Raw genomic sequence first — 23,980 nt, 5'->3', positions numbered from 1 at the left:
CCCTTAATAATAAAACTATTTGCTATCCCCCGGATAACAGGCATTGCACTAGATGTAGGTTGAAGAATGAATTCTATTCAGCTCAGCAAGAAACCCAGGCAAGAAAATGAATGTGAAAAACTACCATGTGATATGTGCTGTAATATCAATATATAACGTATATATTATATGTATATGTGTACATTATTATGTATTTGTTTAGTAATTAAACAAAAACGTATTGAGTACCTACAATATGCTAGGCTTGATGTGCTACTGGATGTGAAAAATAGAGTGCAGAATATAAAATATGTGCTGTTTGCCTTTCTGAAACTTGCATTCTGGTGGAAAAGATGCGTTGAAACACAGATACTCAATGACAGTATCACAAATGTGGGGGACAAGCAGTACAGGGCACTGTGGGATCATTTGCAGGAGATCCCCCTGCTGGGGCTGCTGGGGGAACATGAGGGATTTTGCTATTGTTGATGCTGGAACCACAGCATTGATGTTAGTACCACTTTCTTCTTGGCTGTCAGCAACCTTTTCTGAAAGAAGCTGAAGTACAGATCATGAACTGGCAAGCAACTTACATGCAACTGGAAGCAGCTTAATTCAAGGTCAACGCAGAACATATGCATGTGAAACACTGTAAGAAAAATAGAAATGGTGGAATCTGGTTTTTTATAAACCAAAGATAGGACCAAGTCCAACAGCTTCAATATTCCTTCAAGGCCAGAAAATAACATCTTACAAATTGTAGTTCTGGGTAGGAAAGAACTAAGCACAGCACTGTGGGGTGACGTTGTCTTTCAGCAGTTTATGGTCTCAGGGTCCTCTAGTAAAAACTGTTTGTCAGTCACCATCTGCTTTGAACCAGGATGGCTATTTTGGACAAAATCATGAAGGTGGGCTGTGCATGTTCTGAGTCTTTCCAGCATTAACTTTTCATTCACTCGCGGCATGTCTATTTCTCAAACTCTCAGGCATGTGAAAGGGAGTGCATGAGTCTCTTTGAGTAGTCTTTAGTGTTATATTACAAGGTATCACTAATAAACTCTTGATGGTAGAAGGAAGATTGTGTCTTGAAGCCGGTATGGATGAACTCTCTAGCACATAGAGCAGCCAACAGCTCAAGTGGCCATGTGTTACTTGGTATATGTTCTAAATGCCTGTTAAAACTGCTAAATGTTTAAATAGACATGTCTGCCTTTACTTGTCCTTTTTGTCTGCGGACATGCAAAGTTACCGTAGGAAACTTCCGCGTGAGTCTGAATACAGGCATGGGAGAGGTGAGCACACAACAAGGGCTGCATCTCTGGTTTCCTGACTCATCGTCTCACTGTTCTTGAGCCAACGTGCACCTGACTGGAGTCCTCTTTCTGGTTGCACTGCCCTGCTGTGGACTCACTAATTTCAAGCATTTGGAAGCAATGTTAGTTATAGCTAGTTGTTAATCAATGACTTGAAAATGAGGGATAAATAAAATACTCTGTTTGAAGATTAGCAGACTTTGATGATAATTTAGATAACCTCAAAAAAAGTCTTGATTCACCAATTGGAATACGTAAAATAAAACACTTAGCTTATTTAGCAGACTCTTAATAACACAGATAACCTTGAAAAACACCTGAAGCTGTTTGTACTAGAGGATCCCCTGAGACCATAAACTGCTGAAGGACATCATCACCTCTCCAGTGCTGTGCTTAGTTGTTTCCTACCCGGAACTGTGATTTGTAAGACATTATTTTCTGGCCTTGAAGGAATATTGAAGCTGTTGGACTTGGTCCTGTCTTTGGCATATATGAAAACCAGATTCCACCATTTCTATTTTTTCTTACAGTGCTTCACAGGCATGTGTCCTGTGTTGATCTTGAATTAAGCAGCTTCCAGCAAAATTGTTCAGTCTCTAGGGAGTGTGACCTAGATCAGTGGTTTCTGAACTTTAGCATAGGTAGAACCACCTGGAGGGATTCTTAAGACAAGATTGCTGCGTTCTGTTGCTAGAGTTTCTGACTCAGGGATCCCGGGGTGTCTTCCAGTTTCCAGGTGATGCTGATGCCACTGGTCTGGGATTACACATGGAAGAGCAGCGACCTAGACCACCACCCCCCTGCCCCCTGCACACAGACACACACACTGGATTTGGATAGCATCAGCAGCAAGGCCTGGTGAGGACTGTCCACACTACCATCCAGCAGCTGCCACAGCACAGTACCATGCTGATTCTCTCCAAGAGAATTTCCTCGTAGCCCAACCTTAACACATAGCATAGGTGTAGAGGAGTACCAAAGCATTAAAAAAAAAAGGCCAATTCTTTTTTATATAATTAAATTTCAAATTTTGAAGCAAAATAAAACACATGCCTTGGGTTTAACTTTATTTGGGTTCAATTAAATTACATTGATATAATAGAGGCAAAATTAGTATTCACTTACAGGCACCAATACTTCTCTTAACAAAATAAGTCTTACACTAGAATTGCTGACTTTAAATTGACTTATATTATTGTTTTAAATCATAGATAAATATCCCAAATTCAATATTTCTCTGAAGAAATATCTTTTTAAATTTTAAATGCAATAAAAACTCATATTGCTTGACCTGAATAGCCTTAATAAATCAACCACACACCCTGCGAAAATATGCGCGGACTCAGGAGCTAAGAGCTTGCATTACAGTATTGTGAAGTAATGCTAAAAACATATCAACTCCACCCATTTTACTCCTTCTTAGCTTCTGCCTTAGCTTACAGGTGGCTTGCCAGAAGAATGGGAACCAATTATCAAAACATATTCGAAATAAGTCAGGATCTTGGAAAAATAGCTGGCACAGAGAATTATTTCAGCTTTGGTCCCTCTGAGAGATGCGTGTCCACAGACAGAAATAACATGCACATATTGTTTTTCTTGTGTATTTTGATATTTTTCTTTTATAACAATATAGCAAAACTTTCAAATAACTATTACTTATAGTTCAATTAATAATAATCATTGTAATTAATATTTAAATTAGTTCGTTATTTTCTATAGTTAACGAAATCCATGATAACAAACAGAAGATTTAACACTAACAAATTTTGCATTTAATTTCTGCTAGATTCTTTTATAAGTTCAAATTTTGAACATGTAATTTATATACTCATCATCTGTGTGTTTCAGGTTCTATTATTTTTTTACAAATTACTGACCATACCACTGACTGCTTTAGTACTTATTACTTTACTTTTGTTCTCCAGAAAATTAAAGTGAGGAAGGCAACACCCTAAGCTTCTTTCCACTTTTCAATTTCTGGGAAATCCACCACTTTATTATCAGCCATCAGATGGAAACTACTTGATACATGCAAAGCAAGTACAGAAAGAAAAAGACAGGCCCACACTTGGGAAAATTTATTATACTCAGAGAGGACAGAGTGAGGGCAGCACCTCTAGATGACCATTGTGTTCCCATCATCTTTGACCAGAAGACAACATTCAGGCTGACAGCAGAGACGTGTCAGTAAGAGTGCTCTGCTCCACTCCAGGGTGGGGACAGCAAGAAAGAAAGAGATCAGATGTTCCAGGAAGTTTCAATGCTTCAGGCCCACCAGAGTCACAACACAGGGCCTTCAAGTATTTGCAAGTAGGAAAGAGGAGTTATTTTTCCATGAGAAAATGTTGAATTGTGAGAGAGGGGTCAGATGAGTGGAAAAGGCTAATATTTTTCCAATTTCAAAATTGGCAAAAGGATGAATTCCAGAAATGCTGGGCCAGTCAGTTCAACATTGATCACTGACAACAATTCAGAAGGAATTATTAACAGGCAGATGAGCAATTGAAAAGGAGCAGTGATCTCTAGGTCCAGACCAGTTAGTTTGACAACAAGCAACATGTTTTCTCTTTATATTTAGTCAACTTTCTTTGCTGGGTGCTAGTTACATAAAGATTAATGAAGAATGATCCTTGGATTTAAGGAGCATTCTCAATTGGTGTATCAAACAGCTTGGTGAACTTCCGGCTTCCCACTTCACCTGGCAGGTAGCTGTCCTTTTGATATTCCTGTGTACTAGATGGAGCCACAGTTCAACAGATCAGAGCTGCCTTAACAATCTGTTCAAAGAGTGTTACTAATTAATTGGGGTCAATCAAGAGGAAACCCTTAATGGCATGCTGTTAGGTCTTGTTCTTTATCATGTGTTAACTTCTATTCAGTGGTTTGGATGAAGGCATAAAAAACATGCTTATAAGATCTGCACATGCGGCCATATGCAGAAGATTGACACTGGACCACTTCCTTCCACCACATGCAAAAATCAACTCAAGATGGATTAAAGAGTTAAGTGTAAAACCTAAAACTATAAAAACCCTGGAAGATAACCTAGGAAATACCATTCTGGACATAGAACCTGGCAAAACTTTTATGATGAAGACTCCAAAAGCAATTGCAATGAAAACAAAATTTGATAAATCAGACCTGATTAAACTAAAGAGCTTCTGCACAGCAACAGAAACTATCAACAGAGTAAATAGAAAACCTACAGAATGGGAGAGAATGTTTTCAAACTTTGCATCTGAGTAAGGTCTAATATCCAGCATCTGTAAGGAACTTAAACAAATTTACAAGAAACAAACAAACAGCCCCATTAAAAGGTGGGCAAAAGGCATGAACAGATCATTTTCAAAAGAAGATATGCATGCATCCAACAAGCATATGAAAAAATGCTCAGCATTACTCATTATTAGAGAAATGCAAATCAAAACTACAATGAAATGCCATCTCACACCAGTCAGAATGACTATTATAAAAAGTCAAAAAATAAGACACGCTGATGAGATTGTGGAGAAAAGAGAACACATATACACTGCTGATGAAACTAAATTAGTTTAGCCATGGTGGAAGGCTGTGTCGTGATCCCTCAGAGAACTTGAAACAGAATTACCATCTGACCCAGCAATTGCATTATTGGGTATATGTCCAAAAGAATATAAATTACTCTACCATAAAGACACATGCATGCATTATTTACAATAGCAAAGACATGGAATCAACCTAAATGCCCATCAACAATAGATGGTATAAAGAAAATGTGGTACTTATACACTATGGAAACTACAGAGCCATAAAAAAGTATGAGGTCATGTCTTTGCAAAAACGTAGATGAAGGTAGAGACCATTATCCTAAGTAAACTAACTCAGAAAGAGAAAAGCAAATACTTCACATTCTCATTTATAAGTGGGAGCTTAAACAAGGAGAACAAATGGACAGAAAGAGGGGAACAACAGATACCGGGCCTACTGGAGGTTGAGAGGAGGGAGATGATAAGAAAAAATACCTTTTGAGTATTATACTTATAGCTTGAGTAATAAAATAATCTGTACACCAAACCCCTGTGACATGCAGTTTACCTACATAACAAGCCTGCACACGTACCCTTGAATTTAAAATAAAAGTTACAATTAAAAATTAAAAAGATTTGCACATGACACAAACTCAAAGGGATAGCTGATATAGAAGATGACAGAACTGACCTTCAGAATGAATGAAAAAAAGAAGAGAACTGCAACCAAATACACAGGATTCAATTTAAATGGGTCATGTAAAGTTAGGAGTTTCTAGGTATTTATGCATAGTTGTTCACACAATTGCCAGCAATCAGAGTTCCATACTGTATTAGGCCATTCCTGCCTTGCTATAAAGAAATACCTGAAACTGGGTAATTTATAAAGAAAAAGGCTTTAATTGGCTTACAGTTTTGCACAATTTGCTTTACAGGAAGCCCCATGCTGGCATCTGCTCAACTTCCAGGGAGGCCTCAGAAAGCTTACCATCATGGTGGAAGGCAAAAGGGAAGCAACATGTCACATGGCAAAAACAGGAACAGGAGACAGAGATTGGCAGGGGGGAGGTGCCACTAAACTTTTAAATGACCAGATCTCACAAGAACTCACTCACTCTCATGAAGACAGCACCAAGCCTTGAGGGATCCGCTCTCTAGATCCAATCACCAACCACCAGGCCCCACCTCCAGCTTGAGGATTACAATTCAACCTGAGATTTGGCTGGGGACAAATACCCAAACTGTATCACATACTTTTTCTAGACTAAAGCTCAATAAACCTGACAGTGCATTTATGGAAGCGTTAGTGGGTTAGTAGGGTATGGGACAGTGTCTGTCAGTGCTGAGCAGGGCTGGCTGCTCACATCTTGAGCAGTGTGACTTCTGTCTTCTGCATGCCCACAGAGAAAGAACCCAGTGGAGAACATGAGGATGGACTGGAGGCCCCCTAGGAAGAGCCCTGGATACAGGTGACCTCCAAGAATAGGACTTGAATAAGTCTATGTTGGGTACAAGTAGGTGCACTTCAATAGAATCAGATCAGGACTTTGCTATAAGAATTGTGCATCTACAAACCACCCCTTCAGGTGATAAGCCACTCATCATGAGGTAGATTCAAGCCAAGGCTGAAATGCCCTGTGTCAGACACTGCAGTGTGACTCATGCACAAGATGGGAGAGGATTTCACCAGATGATCTTCCAGATCCTTCCAACTTACGTTTTCCTCCTCCCATGGTTGGAAGGTGGCCGAGTGCTCAAGGTTCTTACCGGCACACACACAAATACACACACACACACACACACACACACACTTCTGCTCAGAAGAGTGTCTGACTTGGAGGAGAGGAAAGATGTCTGAGACTAGTTCCCAGCCTGCTCCTGTGGGTTCTTTAATCAATGCCTAACTCTTTCCAGAGACCATCCAGCAACACAGCTTCTTGTCTGGGGTGTTTTCCATTCACATTTGTTGCTGCCATTGCAGTAAAAGCTGGTTGGGTATAACGAGCTCTCTGTCATGTTTTAATGAGGAGACTTTGGTTTCACTATGGCTTTTCCCCTTTGCTTCTATTTGTTTCCTATGGCAGTGCTCTGGATGCTGAAGTAATGCTTGTCCCGTGTCCAGCTTCTGAATTAGGATAGCATGAGTTCTGAAAACCTGATAAAAATGTCCATGGACAATTAACAAAGGAAGTTTATATTGTAATTGGTGATTTTTTTAATTGCTTCCACAAGAAAGGAACACTGATTTTTTGGGATAAAACAGAAATATACAATAAAGGAAAATATAACACATGAAAATTTGAAGATTAATTGAAGAAGACACAGAACTCATTCTCCTCTCTTTTTTTAATAGTGTGAGATAACAGTTGTGAAACATTTTGAAAAGCATGAAGTGATAACACTCTGTTTTATTAAACATGGTATAATGTAGTAATTAGAGATAATAAAATAGTCATCATCCCACATTTTACCTCTGAGGAATAAACTTGCAAACCACATCAGAATTCTCAGTCTGTGTTTACCCTTTTTCAGAAGGGGAAATGATTAGCCAGAACAAATAGCTGAATGATTTGTTGGTGTTCTCATCTACTTAGAATTTCAAAGTGTGGCCTGGGCCCAAGTCTTTGCAGTTACCTCACTGAATCATTCAGTCATCCATACATCCATTCATTAATCTACTTATCACTTTTTATGTTACTCCTAAGACGTGCATTTCTTGTTTGCATTTCTAGTTTCAATGGTGTGGATGACAGTCCACACATCCTGGTGCAATTGATCTTTAAACCTCACAGAGAAGCATTCAAAGAAAACAACAGTGAGCACCTCATTTTCAGAAGGACAAGAAGAAAATGGTGGCTCTCAGACACCAGGGTTGAGGGCAAAGGGTGAGATATCTGAAGCTGTGATGAGGAGGGTGAGTGCTTGTGTGAGGAGTGCCACAGATCATATTTCCACCCCTTGGCTCTTGACACTCTTTCCTCTGCCTGTAGAGCTGAAGGCGGAAGGAAAATTGGGCCTTTGTTGTTCTGCAAAGGGAAATGTGCTTCAGTGCTTTTGAGAGCATGTTCACTATTGGGGATGAAAGCTGTGCTCTCTTAAAATGTCAAGGAAACATCCCAAAGAAGATTCCAATTAGATGCATATCTTTTGCATGGATTTATTGGTACTGAGGGAGCATCACTAAACCCTAAACCAAACATAGTGGTGTGGAATGGGCCTAAGCCAAGGAAATGTAAGAAGATGGAAACATCCTTAATAAAGATCAGAAAATGTGCTCTTCATTCAAACCTCATTTGAGCAAATGTGTAAAACAATAGAAAGCAGCAGAGTTGAGCACATTTTAATAGATCCATTTATGCAAGGGGTACCTAATGGGGATACAACTGGAGTTCCTGGGGACCTGAGCACAGAAATAAGATATTTTGTAAGAAAGTAACTCTTCTTGTTGATGCATTATTAGACAGACTCAGGAGAACCTTCTTATAGCACAGAGCAGGAGAAGTTCTCAAACATCCTCTTGCACTTTGTTAATCTTATATGTTTTGTTATATGCAGCTTTTTTTCTTTATTTCTGAGAATTTTTGATTATACCTTTGCTTTATTTTAAATGGGCAATTGTGAGCAATTAAATAAGCAATTCTGAGGTTCTCTGCACAAGGCAGCTGTGAAAGTAACTTCATTTCAGTAAACCTCAGAACACATAAAAGTGAAATTCATTAGAAAAGATGCACATTTACTAATGTGTGTCAATACTTGGAGGGGTTAGATTTAGGGTAGTCTAAACCCTAGATGCCTCAGGTTGCCTTGCTACTTTTTTTTTTTTTTTTTTTTTTTTTTTTTTAGATGGAGTTTCACTCTTCTTGCCCAGGCTGGAGTACAATGGCGCGATCTCGACTCACTGCAACCTCCGCCTCCCAGGTTCAAGTGATTTTCCTGCCTCAGCCTCCCTAGTAGCTGGGATTACAGATGCCCACCACCATGCTAGGCTAATTTTTTGTATTTTTGGCAGAGACAGGGTTTCACCATGTGGTCCAGGCTGGTCTTGAACTCCTGACCTCAGGTGATCCACCCGCCTTGGCCTCTCAAAGTGCAGAGATTACAGGCGTGAGCCACCATGCCTGGCCTGTTGTTACTTTTAAGCTAACCTTCCTATCTTCTCCATCAGTGGTCAGGGTCCTGTGCCTGCAGCCCTGCCCCTCACCACTTTGCCTCTGCTGTGCCTCTCCAGGAGTGTTGTTCACCTGCCTCTGTAGAAAGTCTCCCTCATCTCAGGTTCTAATTCAAATGTCACTTCTATGAATTTATCTCCCCAACCCTGAGATGAAGCAATATCTCTGGGTGTTAAGAAAGAAGCTTTATCTGGCCTTCTCCTACAGCTAATATTACAGGGGCATTCTATATTTCTCCATGGAAGAGGTGAAGTGGCTGGACGATTTTCTACTTATCTTTGTATCTTCAGAATCCCACCCCAGGCTCAGCATGCAGTAGTTGTTGGAAAAGTCTCTGTGGATATGCAAGCTCCTGGGAAGGTTTGACTGCTGTAATTTCTGCAGCATATTCACTGTCCACCCAAGGGACACATCCATGGGCCTGCTCTCAGTGACTGTGACTTCTTCCACATCTAGGAACCTCTCTTCCTCTCCTTCCTGTGCCCAGGTGCTGGGACTCTGACCCTGTTTGCCATTCTGTTGGGGTTCTCCAGCTGCCCGTGGTTGAAATGTCCTTTTTGAACTCCAGGCCTCTGGCTATATGCCTTTTTCATAGCAATTTATTGCTTTTCACTCTGGCCACTAAAGCTGACCCGTGGGCTGGGAGGGGGAATGGTGCCTGTTCCTGATAAGGGTGAGGCCAGGCCACTCAATGCCAAGTAAAAAAGTAAACAAGAATATTCTATTGCAGATTCACATTATTCACTTAAGTAAATCAAAGCTGATTTAAATGGATGTTTTCAAGAACTTGGATGTTTTGTGGCCACTGGCAGCCACTGCAAACTTCATTTGGATGGCCCATTCTTCACAAAGTCCAGCAATGACCACTTACCAGAGATTGAAATCCATCAATTTTAAGTCTATCAAGGAAATCATTTTGGGGCCAACATTCAGACAATGACTACGAGGTATTAGGTATCATATACCTGAATTCGCCTTTCAATCCTCAAAACAACCCTTTGAGAGAAATACAGTTACAGGTATAGGTGCAGGAGTAGGCATAGGCGTAGACAGGCTTAGGCATAAACACAGGCATAGGCATGCCTATAGATACAGGTATTGGTGTAGGTGTAAGTATAGGTACAGAGGTAGGAGTACACATAGGTATACATGAGCTTAGGCAGAGACACAGGCATAGGCATGCCTGTAGGTACAGGTTTAGGTATAGGTGTAGGTGTAGATATAGGTGTAGGTATAGGTATAGGTACAAAAGTAGGTATAGGATTGGTATAAGTATAGGTGTAGGTATATGTATAAACATAGGTGTAGGTATAGGTAAAAGTATAAAAATAAGTAGGATAAGTGTAGGTATAGATATTGGTGTACATTTAGATACAAGTGTAGGTACAAATATATGTGTACTTGGAGGTACAGGCATAGTAGGTATTCATATAGATGTCAGTATTGGTGTAGATATAGCTACAAGAATAGGTAGAAGTGTCATTGTAGGTGTAGGTATAGGTGTAGATGTAGGTATAAGTATAGGTCTAGGAGTAGGTACAGGATTCGTATAGGTAGAGCATAGGTGTAGGTATAGGTGTTGATGTAAGTATAGACATAGGGAAAGGTGTAGGAGTACACGTAGGTATAGATAGGCTTAGGCAGAGACACACACATAGGCAATATGTACAGGTGTAGGCATACGTATACATATTGGTGCAGGTATAGGTATAGAAATAGGTTTACATATAGTGTAGGTATAGATATAGGTATATATATAGGTGTAAGAGTAGGTATAGACATAGTACAGTTGGAGGTAGATGTATAGGTGTAGGTATAAATATAGACATAAGTGTAGTTGGAGGTATATGTATAGGTGTAGGTATACATATAGACATAAACATAGTTGGAGGTATATATATAGGTGTAGGTATAGGTATAGACAAAAGTGTCATTGGAGGTATAGGCATGGGTATAGGTATAGGTATAGGTATAGGTGTAGGAGTATGTGTAGATGTCATTATAAGTGTAGGTATACGTGTAGATACAGGTGTATTTGGGATAAGTGTAGGTGTAAATATATAGTTATAGATATAGGTGTAGTATAGGTAGAGATATAGGTATAGGTGTAGATATAAGAATAGGTGTAGGTATAGAATTACACATAGGATAGGGATAGGTATGGGTGTAGGTACCAGTAAGAAGCCCATTTCAAATGTTCTCAGAGTTAAAATACCTGCCTGGATTTACAATTCTCATAAGTAGAGCATCCACAAGAATGAACTCTACTAGAGACATTATCTCCAATTCAGGAAACCCACTTTGATGAGGAACCCAGAATGAATGAGAAACTGCCATTAGTTTGAGATGGAAGTAAGCGTATTTTCCCATGCAAGTGGTCCAAGTTCATAGCAAAAACATAATTTCCCTCATTAGCATAAAAAGCACACTTCAATAATGGTTACAAATTAGTTCTTATAAGTAACCAATATACTCTGAGTAGCTGAAAATTAACTACCAGACTCTATTCTAGTTGCTGCTTCCTGGGATATTCTCTAATATCACCCGACATTGTTCCTGGACATTTGTTTTTGCTGTTTTCTTTTTATTTGTTGGCCATTTATAGAAGCTGTGGGTTAAATACTCTTAGTCAAGTAGTTTAATATAATAGAGGTTGAAATAGTCTAAAGGTGGAGTCATGCATTTTAGATGGCTTCTGGAAGAAAATGCTAGAGAAGTTATTTCTTTTTGACTTGTAACTATTGGTATAAATACTAGTGTTGGACAAGCTCCTCATAAATTTTATAGTGAAAATTAATTGGCTAAAAGATCTTATATGATTTCGAAGTCAACCTTGTCTGAAGACGTGAATAACCTTGTGTTCAGAATGAAAAATTACTGCTGTTCTGGGCTATATGGGTGCCCCAAACTAAAAATTTCACAAAATATCCAGCTTAAAACTCACAATTAAACAGCGAATGTTGTTTCTAATAGAAATATTTCGAATTTTGAAGATTTATAACTTAACATTTCTAAATGACTCTTAATAATATTAATTTTTAGTATCTCAAAGTGTTCTTTGCAGCCATGTAGGGCATCCCTCCTGAGGAACTGGAAGATTAGGTGTATGTGGTCTGCATTTAATTCTAAGGCACATGTCGACATTTTTACATTTCTGAAGCTGGTGAGCCCAAGTTATACTCAATCCATACATTTCATATTTATCATTTTTCCTGAAGAACTGTTATTAAAGTGAGTATTATGGTCAAATGATCTATGGATTCCTTTTTTTAGTGAGTACAATTTAGGAGATCTAGATTTCATTTAAACTGCACACGTACCCTAGAACTAAAAGTATAATAAAAATACATATATTAAAAAAAAAAGAAAGAAAGATATATTTACTTTTTCTTTTTTTTTGGAGACAGAGTCTTGCTCTGTCTGCCAGGCTGGAGTGCAGTGGTGCAATCTCGGCTCCCTGCAGCTTCCGCTTCCTGGGTTCAAGAGATTCTCCTGCGTCAGCCTCCCGAGTAGCTGGGACTACAGGTGCACACCGCCACGCCTGGCTATTTATTTTTTTTTTTTTTGTATTTTTAGTAGAGATAGGGTTTCACCATGTTGGCAAGGCTGGTCTTGAACTCCTGACCTAAAGTGATCCACCCACCTTGACCTCCCAAAGTGCTGGAATTACAGGCATAAGCCCATCTGCCCAGCCTGATTTACATTTGACTGCCATTAAATGAGTAGATATTATGAGAAAGCTATGTAGTTTCTGTGTAGAGAAATGACAGAAGATGGGGTGAAATTTCAGACAACACTAGTATTTTTTGAAACTTGAGTGTTCATAGCTGTTTGTTTTGGTTCTTTAATTTAAAATTTGTTGAAGCTAATATTATCATAATACCATTTTTGTTTTTGTTTTTTCTTCTCCAACTTTCCACAGGTCACACCAAACCCAATGTAGTGGTTGACCTACAGTAGCTGCTCGGTGACTGTTTGTTGATGAGTTAATGATAGACTTGTAAATCAGAGATCCCCAGATGGTTGCTTATGCCTAGCAACAGTGCCAAATCCTTAGGCCAGATGAGATAATGTATTTGAAAGCATTGTAAACTCAAAAGCGCTCTAATAGTACAAGTTATTACAAATAGTGGAAGCAAACGGAACAAAGCCAGACAAAACAGTAAGAGAAGTGGGGGCTCAGAGACTCCCGAGCGTTTTGAGGGTTATAGGCCCAGTTGCAAATCAATATAAGCTGAGGAAATATATGCCAACTTAATAACGGGATGGGGATATTACAGAGTGGCAGAAGTTAGTAAGTATCATCCCCCGATAAAGAGGAGACTCTTGGACTAGACATCCATTCTCTTAACCCAGGAAGGCCTCAGGAGTGTCCTGGGGCTGGAATTTTAACAGGAATCCTCAAACAAAATTGGAATCCTCTGGGATCCTAGAATTATTCTATTTGGAATGCCTTAGTATTGGCAATAACATAATCTAAAAGATTTCCCTCAGGGTGAAACTGTCCCATTTGTGAAATGTCTGTTACTTCAGCAGTCATTCCCATCGTGTCCAGCTGCATGATAACAAACGCATGTTGCAGTTTCTTTGTGAATTGCAGCTTCTTGATCAGCCAATAGCTTTTCCTCAAGTAAGTCCCAGCAAGTCTCCCATCCACCAACGCTTTCATATTTCCCAGGTCTCTTATCTTATATCTCTAGGTAGGGGTGTCCAATCTTTTGACTTTCCTGGGCCACACTGGAAGAAGAATAATTGTCTTGGGCCACATACAAAATACACTAACACTAATGATAGCTGATGAGTTGAAAAAAAATCCCACCCAAATCTCATAATGTTTAAAGAAGGTTAACAAATTTGTGTTGAACATTATTCAAAATTGTTCGGGACCACGTATGGCCCGCGGGCTGCATGTTGGACAAGCTTGCTCTAGAGTGTGATCACAGTGGTTTCGTGAACGCTGACTTGACTCTCATAGAACAGATCCTTAATATTTTTCTTGCATATTTGTTTCCTTTTGTTTCATTGCTAATCTGATAACAACATGATGGATTGCTCAAGACCTTGAATATACTTCCAGAGAAAATTCAGACTTTGAGCTGGAGGTTATTCCTGATCTGAAGATAGGCTTCAAGAGTTGTTCATCAAGAGGAGTGAATCACAGGCAAGGAGTTTACCACATCAGACAAGATGTGATTTCTGTTAAATATACTCTTGGTTGAATCTTGGCAGGAAAGCTTTTGGATGGTCTATACATTTGTAACTTAATTTAACACAGTGATTATTCTTATGTATTTATGTTAAAGCTTTCCTGTGTGCCTCTAAATTAATGCATGTTTTATGTTTTTCTGAATACTTTGATTTAAATGAGAAAATCCAGGCACCCAACTCTCACTAATAGACACAAAAAGGTATGGCTTCCACTTTTTTGTCTCTGTCTTTTCTATTCACAAGACAAGGAAAATACTGTTTCCTTTTGTGTAATTGCTGAACCTGTCACCAACTATTGTTGATTCTCCCATTCTGATTTCTTCCAGATTGTCTCTCTCTACTGCTACTACAATAAAGTGAGGTCAGGTGCTCATTACCTCCTGTTTGGTTGTCCCTGGAATAAGGACAGAATTGCCCCACAGGGAAGAAGAGGATTTAATCATAGTATAAACTAATGACAAAGACCTGATCTACTCCCTTTCTCTATCTCTCCCCGCATTCTTCCCTCCGTCTCTTCATCCTTCCCCTCCTTCTTTCCTTCAGTAGAAATATATTGAGGAGATACCATTATGTTCAAGTCATTGGGAGTTCACAGAAATAAACAGTAAAATCCTCATTCTCAAATGAGGTGATTATAAGACACTGTCACAAATGTTATGGCAGAGAAAGGGGAAGCAGTCACATGGAATGGATGCTGGGGCCTTTACAGAGTCTTCCCGGAAAAGGGTTGGCCATTTAGGCTGAGTGTCAGAAGATGAGCAGCTGGTGAACAATGAAGGAGGAGGAATCTGCTCCAAGTCCTGGGAGTGACAGAAACACAGAAAATTTCAGAAGAGATATGAAACATTGGGGAAACATGTGCCTTTCAGCATGACTTGAGAACTGAATTCCAGAGGAGGAGATAGAGTAGGGGGCTGCAGAGGGACGCAGGCGTGAGATCTTGGTGGACCTCCTATGCCATGCTAATGAGCTTAGATTTCTTCCTAAGTAAAATGACAAACAATTGGGAGACTTATAACAAGGAGAGATATGGATAGATTATTCCTTGCTTGTTTATTTATCCCTCTAACATGTAGGTTTCTAAAGAACAAGGACCTTGTTTTGCTTCTAGAATCAAGGAGAATGCCGGGTATGTAGTAGGTATATGAGAAATAGAAGCTGAACAAATGAATGGACATGCGTTTTTTTAAGGCCTCAAGTGGAAAGAACCACTATAGTCCATCCTTTTGTTGATTCTGGAAAACAATGCTAGTAATCGTATTTAGAGAGCCACAGCGAAACCTTAATTACGTAAGAATGAACCTACACTTGGTAACTTATGCAGATGTACACTGAGGTTGTAGGATATTTAATATGGATGTGGTTCTTCTTTAGTCACTAATGGCACCTTCCTGTGACATTTTGGATGGCTCTTGGAATAAATTTCTACCACTGAGGAACCTTGCTGGTGAGGCAGAAGTCTCTATCTCCACAGAGAAAAAGGTAAGGTATGGAAAGTGGACAATGACTGTGAAAACTAGCGAGATATATAGTTGTTCCTATGACTTCCTCAAGTTGTGTTATATGCAATGGAAAAGGAGAGTTAAGCTCTCAGGCTGCCTCAGCTATCCTCACATCAGTGCACTGTAATAGTTTCCTAAGACGTCTTTCTAGTTCTCATCTCCACTCCCACACTTCTGGTCCAACCAACCTGCATTCTATCAGACTAATGCTCCCCAAGCACCCATTTCATCATGACATTTCCTGGGTCAAACAGTTACAACCTAGACAGCATTCATCTAAGAAATATTTATGATTTGGCAGTCTGGGCTGCTGAGCTACAGCAAGGCAAATCTGAATCAGCTGTATGTGTTGTCCTCAGGATGCTCAGAGTCTAGCCAGATGTGACGGACAGGGGAGCATTATGGTTTGGGACCCAGGATCCTTCTCTGAGCAGAACTGAGCTGTGGTCCTCACTGGACATACAAACTTGGACACATGGTTGCATCTTGTGGTGCTCCATTTTTCTCATCTGACAGATAAAAATTGTGATTGCCTACCATAGAGTAGTTATGAGGATTACATGCAAGAAGTCAAACAAGGAACAAGCTACCAAGAGTTCAGTAGATATCAGCAGTGGTCACGATTCTGTATATATCCAGATGATCTCTCATTTCACTTAGGACATTGTTTGTTCTGGCTTTTGATTATCTTGCCAACTTTTTGTGACTCTTCCAACAAGTCTCATTCCTACTTCAGGTAGCCACTCTAACCTAACTGCTTACTTTCTTTCACATTTCAGCCAAAAGAAGGGAGTTGTGCATCTACTTAGAATAAGAGAAAACGGTTTCCAGATGGCTAATGAATTGGTTAGGTTTCTCTGTCACATGGCAACAAGTCTTACTTCCTCAAATGCTGGTTCTAAGGACTACTGTGAAATCCTACTATTGAGATTCAACTAGATCTAATTCCATCTCATTATTGTGGAGATATGGTGCAGAGAAAAATACATGAATAAATACAACTGGATTCTGCTCTACTGAGTACATTATTATCACGGCTGAATATACCAACACATGTTTACTTTAACTCTCACATTATCCTGTAGCGTATGGGTTATCTTGTAAAACATTTTGATAAGACAACTGAAATGCATGGAAAAGAAATAATTAGTCACTCAATTAGCAAGTGCCAGAGTCACATTTTACATCCTCACTTCAAAATTCAAATTCTGTCTCTTGTACTGTCCTAACTCTCGTAAGAGCATAAGATCATTTTTCAGTAGTTCCTTGGGTCAGTGTAGAACATTGGTTCATTCAAAATTGGCGAACATCTTTTTGGGATTGGAGTGATGAGACAAACCTTCTCTAGAGTGACTAATTGCCGGTCTAGGAGGATGGCCTGCCCATTCTGAAGAGCCCTGACAAGCAGAGTTAACAAGTATTGCTCACAAAGTCATTTTAAGTAGAACCAGTCTGCTAGTTATTAAGTGTCTGGAAGCTATTTCCCAGTATTAAGTAGCCAGGATTTGCTGCTAATAGAGTCAGAGTCAGCATTACACCCACTGCTCGTAAATGACTTACTTAGAAAGAGTCAAGACACGTTGTGACTTGGCTGTCTTCTGTTCTTTGGAGATAAGGTAAAATTTCCTAGTAACGAAACATGCAAACAAGCATATTACAATCATTTAACATGTGTTACAAGTAAATAATTGGAGAACACACATTTGCCTTCTTTTCCTTTGCCTTTTACTGTTTCCTTTGAACTAATGCATTCCCTCAGCTGCCAAACATATGTTTTTCGGGTGATGGAGTCATTGTAAGGAGCAGGCCCAGCACGATTCTCTACCATTTCCATGCCCAATGCTTCAGTGCTAAGTAGATGAGATGACGTTTAGAAGTGGTCCATGTGTAACAAAAGCCCTCTTGTGTTCTAGTAATCAATGCAGTTCAAAACATTATTGTATGTTCATTGCTGTAGCACAAAAATGAAATGCACCTTTCCCAGACAGGCCCATAATATACTCAACAAATGGCAGATCCTTTGCTTCCCTAAAGGTCAGAATATTGTTATTTTTGGGTCAGGCTGCCCATCAAAAGCAGAATTGCATGGTGGATATATGCTTGCCTTCTAGAACTGGACAGTTAAGGCCTGGTTCCATCACTACCTGATTGTACTCTATGGAAAGTAACTTAGTCTTTCTGTGTCTCAATTTCATCATGGAATATACCTCTTAGGGTGTTTGAAGGGATACCTGGAATTAATTGGGTAAATCCTGAGACTAGTGCCTGACCCACATAAGCATTATAGGAGGGCCATCATCACCCTCAAAGATGACTCTCATGATGGGCCTCATGATGGTGATAATTGGATTATGTAGAAACCCTTAAGAAAAAGAAAAATTAGAGGTTCATTAATGACTGTTCTAGCCCAGCTAACACAAAGTGATAAAGTTTTTTGTTTGTTTGTTTGTTTGTTTTTTGACACTGAGCCTCACTCTATTGCCCAGGCTGGAGTGCAGTGGTGCGATCTCTGCTCACTGCAACCTTTGCCTCCTGGGTTCAAGCAATTCTCCTGCCTCAGCCTCCCGAGTAGCTGGGATTACACTACCGAGTAGCTTGGCGCCCACTACCATGCCCAGCTAATTTTTGCATTTTCAGTAAAGACGGGCTTTCACCATGTTGGCCAGGCTGGCCTCGAACTCCTGACCTCAGGTGACGCCCCCCCACCCACCTCTGCCTCCTAAAGGGCTGGGATTACAAGCGTGAGCCACCGTGCCCAGCCCCATGAGCCTTTTTCTACTCAGGGGATTAAATATTTAAAGTAGAATTGCTTTTGTCTTGCTTATCTCTTCCATGCCACCTCTGTTTCTTTAGGGTAAGCATCCATTCTTCAGAGACTTCCTCTTCATTTAAAAATAATGCATGTTTTAGATTTACAGAAAAATTGAGAAGGTAGTACACAGAGTTCCCAGACCAGTGTTCTCTATTATTAACGTCTTACATTAAAATTAATGAACCATTACTGATACATCATTATTAAGTACAGTGCATACCTTATCAAGAATGCTTTTGTTGTTTGCTTAATTTCCTTTTTATATTCCAGGATTCCATCCTGAATACATTACATCTAATAGTCTTGTCTCTTTAGTTGCCTCTTGGCTGTGACAGTTTCTCAGGCATATCTTGTTCTCAATAACCTGACTAGTTTTGAGAAGTTTTAGTCAGGTATTTGGTTGAATTTCCTTTACAAGTGAAATGTATCTGATTTTTTTTTCACAATTAGATTGAGGTTATGGAACTTGGGAAGAAAGGCCATGGAGATAAAGTTCTATTTTCATCACATCTCATGCAGGGGCCATACTAACAACGTGACTTGTCACTGCTGGTGTTGACCTTGATCGCCTGGCTGAGGAAATGTTTCTTAGGTTTCTCCACTGTGAAGTTACTCTTTTCCCCCTTTCTTCTTACTGCACTGTCAGGAAGGAAGTCACTACATAAAGCCCACACTTACGGAGTGAGGTGTCATATCTTGGAGGTGGAACATATGCATAGATTATTTGTAATTCCTCTGCATGGAAGACTTCTCCACTCTGCCCCCATTTACTTATTCATCAGTCATCAGTATGGACTCACTTATACTTACTTTATACTCTGGATTAGAAACTGATAGTACTACATTTGTTGCTTAGATTCTTCCAGCTTAGGGCACAGGGAGTCCTTTTGGTTGGTTTCTATACCTCTTTGACATATCTTACCATTGTGGTTTTTGTTTGTTTTCTCATTTGATTGCTTGTTTTTGAGAAATTCTTTTTTTTTTTTCTGGCTGTATAGGATACTCTGAGCACATCTTGCATATATCTAGTTCCAGTCATAGAATCAGCCCTTTCTCCAAAGTTTCCCTTATAGAGACTTAACTTAGAAACCAAGATTTGGGGTATCGTTGCTTCTTGGCCCTCTCAGTTGACATGGCAAAAACTATAGTGTATTTTAACACCCACATGAAACATCAAATATTTGTAGGTATTTTTATACATAACCATCTGCTTCTATTTATACCGCATGTTTGTACTGGTATCTTCAACTCTACCCCATTACCTCGTGAATAATTCCCATATCCTCCCCTTGCTCATCTGCAATTTCCCACTCCAATCATGAGAAACCTGACTGCCAACCCCTGCCATTCACTTACCTAATTTTTCAATTCCAGTATTTGTGTATGGCAGTAACAATTTTGTTAACCTGTGGCCTCATGTAAAATAATTTTATCAACTACACACTACGGAGCTATGTCCAATTTATTGTGCCTTTTTCTTACAAACTCTGTTAATATCCAAAGATGCTTAGGATAGAAATTTTTTTCCTTATCTGTTTCAGAGAAATTGTTTCATACATTCATAATACAGTTAAATTGCTTTAACACATCATGCATTCCATTCAAGGATTTTTTTTGACTTCCCAAATTTTAAAAAATAATTTGCAAGCATTGAGCTTCACTGTTTGTGCTGTAAATTTCTGTGGGTTTTGACAAAGGAATAATATCTTTTCTCCACCGTTATTGCATCATACACAATAGTTCCACACCCTAAATATACCCTGTGCATCATTTATTCAACTTTTCTCTTATTCCTTCAAGCACCTGGCAACAACTGATCTCTTCACTCTTTCTCTAATTTGGCTTTTTCTAGAATGTCATGTAATTAGATTCATACAGTATGTTTCTTGTTCAGTTGGCAAGATTCATCTTTGTCTTTTCTTTCTTTTATTGATGAATAAATTCCATTGTATGGATGTACTAGTTTGTTACCTGTTTATCTATGGAAGGACAGCTTGGCTGCTTCTAGTTTTGAGTGATTTTGAATAAAGCTACTACATTCATGTGTAAGTTTTTGTGTGCACAAATTTTAAAGTCAGCTGAGTCAACACCTAAGAGTAAGATTGCTGGTTTGCATGTTAAGACTATATTTAGCTTTGTAAGAAATTGCTCTACTGTTTTCCAAAGTGGCTGTGCCATTAGCTTTCCCCATAATAGGAAAGGAGAATTCCTCTTCTGTGCATCCTCAGCAGCAATTAGGTTTGACAGTTTTGTTTTGTCTTGGCCATTCTAATAGCTGTGAACAGTATCTAATTTGCTAATGACAAATGATGTTGAACATCTTTTCCTTTGCTTGTTTGCCGTATGTGTATGTTTTTGGTGTCTGTTTAGGTCATTTGCACGTTTTTAATTGGGTTATTTGTCTTATCATTGAGTCTCAAAATTCTGTGATTTGTGAATATTGTTTTTCCACTCTGTGGCTTTAATTTTCATTATCTTATCATTATCTTTCATAGAGTACACATTTCTCATTTGAATATACTCCACTTTAATGTTTATCTTTCATGGATTATGCTTTTAGCATTTTATCTGAAAGCCCATCACCAAACCAAAAGTAATGTAAAATTTCTCCTATGATTTGTCTACAAGTGTTAGAATTTTGCTATACATTTAGGGCAAAAATGCATTTTAGTTAATTCTGGGGAAAAATGAGATACCTTTGTCTAGGCTCATTTTTTAAAAAATATATATCTCCAAATATCCCAGTGCCTTTTCTTGAAAAGACTACTCTTTTTCATGGTATTGTGTTTATTTTACATAAATCAGTTTACCATATTTATATAAGCCTATTTCTTGCTTCTTTATTCTGTTCCCTTGATCTATGTGTCTATTTTCACCATTGCTACACTATCTCATTGACTAGTTTTATAGTAAGAGTTGAAATCAGGTCACGTGAGCCTTCCAACTTTCTTCTTTTTCGGTATCGTGTTAACTATTCTACGTCTTTTGCCTGTCCATGCAAACTTGAGAATATATTTGTCATTGTCTACAAATTGCCTTCCTGGGATTCTGGTTGGGATTATGCCAAAACTGTAGAACAAGTTGAGAAGAATTAACAATTTGATAGTATTAAGTCTCCAACTTATGAACATAGAATATCTTCCCATTTCTTGAAATCTTTGATTTCTCTCATCAGAGATTTTGTATTCCACCTAAAGATCCTATATATATTTTGTAAAACTTATACTTTTTAAAATTTTTTGGCATTATGGAAAATGTTACTATTTCTAAAAAATTTAAATTCCAATTGTTTTTTGGAAATGAGCAATTGAGTTTTATATATTAGCTGTTTATCCTGAAACCTTGCTATTTGTTTACTTACTAGTTCCAAAAGGTTTTCTTCATCAATTCTTTGAGATTTTCCATGTAGAAAAAAATCACATAATCTGAAAATAATGGCAGATTTACTTTTTTCTTTCCAGTTTCTACACCTTATTTTCTTTTCTTGTTTTGATGCATTAGCCAGTACTTCCAGTGAGTTGTAGAGGGGGAATGGGAGATTGCATCTTTGCCTTATTCACAATCTTATGGCGACGGCATCCAGTTTCTCACAAAGTATGATGTTAGCTATTGGTTGTCTGTAGAAATTCTTTATCAAATTAGGCAAGTTCCACTTTATTCCTGCTTTATGGAGAGTATTTATCATGAATGAGTGTTGTCTTTTGTCCAATCACTTATCTTTACAACTAATATGGTTAGAACACTTTTTTTGTCTGTTGCTGTGGTTGATTAAATTGATTAGTATTTTAATGTTAAATTAGCCTTGCATAACTAAAACAAATCCCACTGTGTTGTGAGTATGATTTTTTAATACAGTGTTGGATTTGATTTGCTAGTATTTGTTGAGAATTTTTATGCCTATGTTCAGGAAAGATGTTGTCTGTAGTTCTTTCCTGTAACATTTATTTGGTTTGTTATTACGATTATCTTGGCCTCAGAGAATGATGTTAGAAAGTATTCCATCAGCTTCCGTTTTCTAGAAGAAATTGTATAAAAGTAGTTTTATTTTTTCCCTAAATTTTTGGTAGAATTTGCCTATAAAACGTTTGGGTGCTTTCTTTAGGTGCAGCCTAACGTCTGCTTCTCTTTGTGTGAGGTTTGATAGTTTTGTCTTTCAAGTCACTGGTCTATTTAATCTCAGTTATCAAATTTGTGGGCATTGAATTCATCACAGTAACCTTTAATTGCCCTTTTAATATCTGTAAGACCAGTAGTAATGATGTCTCTTTCATTACTGATATGGGCAATTTGTGTCTTCTCTCTTCTTTCTTAGTCTGTCTACAGTTTATGAATTTATTGATATTTCTAAAGAATCAAATTTGGTCTCATTGATTTTTCTCTATTGTTTCCTAGTTCATTTTTATTCATTTTTTTCTAATTTCTATTATTTATGTCTTTTGCTTGCTTTAGACTGACTCTTATCTCTTTTCCTATGGTGGAGGTTTATACTGTCAATTTTATTTTTTGTCTTTTTTCTTCACTAACACGTACATTTAATGCCATAAATTGCCTCCTTGGCAGTAATTTTGCTATATCTACAATTATGGTTAAGTTCTACTGTCATTTTAATTTGGCTCAAAATGATTTTTAATTTACCTTGAGACTTCATTTTGACCCATATGCTATTACATGAATGTTTTTAAATTTCAAAATATTAGAGAATTTCCTAGCTATCTTTCTGTCATCAGTTTATGGTTTAACCCTGAGAACATACTTTGTATGATTTCTACTTTTTAAATTGTCAAGACACATTTTAGGACTCAAAATGTGCTCTGTCTTGGTGAATATTACATGTGAACTTAAGAAGAATATTTTTGGGCTGCTTGCGGTTGCTCACTCCTGTAATCCCAACATTTTGGGAGGTCAAGGCGGGTGGATCACCTGAGGTCAGGAGTTTGAGACCAGCCTGGCCAATATGGTGAACCCCCATTTCTACTGAAAATCCAAAAAAGTAGCCAGCCATGGTGGCATGTGCCTGTAGTCCCAGCTACTCAGGGGGCTGAGGCATAAGAATCTCTTGAACCCGGGAGGCAGAAGTTGTAGCGAGCTGAGATTGAGCCATTGCGTTCCAGCCTGGGTGACAGAGTGAGACTCTGTCTCAAAAAAAAAAAAAAAAAAAAAGAAGAATGTTTTCTGCCATTGTTGTCTGAAGTAGTCTATAACTGTCTATTATATTCAGGCCAACTGTCTCCCTAAGCCTGCTAGAGCTCTCAATTTCTAAGAGATGGTTGGCATCTCAAACCATGAACAGTTATTTGTTGATTTCTCCTACCCATACCATCAGTTTTTGCCTCAAATATTTTTGCACTTCAGGTTAGGTGCATAGTCATTTAGAGTTGTTGTGTTAATATATTTTTTAGGGAGGACAGCATTCTGGGTGTGGCAGGAATTCTAAAGATTTCCCTGCAAGATTCTCACTCCTGGTTATTTAGTCAAACATTCATGTAGGTAC

Source organism: Pongo pygmaeus, chromosome 4 (genome assembly GCF_028885625.2).
Source record: "Pongo pygmaeus isolate AG05252 chromosome 4, NHGRI_mPonPyg2-v2.0_pri, whole genome shotgun sequence".
In the NCBI taxonomy this organism is placed as follows: Eukaryota; Metazoa; Chordata; class Mammalia; order Primates; family Hominidae; genus Pongo; species Pongo pygmaeus.
The sequence above is the reverse complement of the archived record's forward strand: the minus strand, read 5'-3'. Positions refer to the sequence as shown.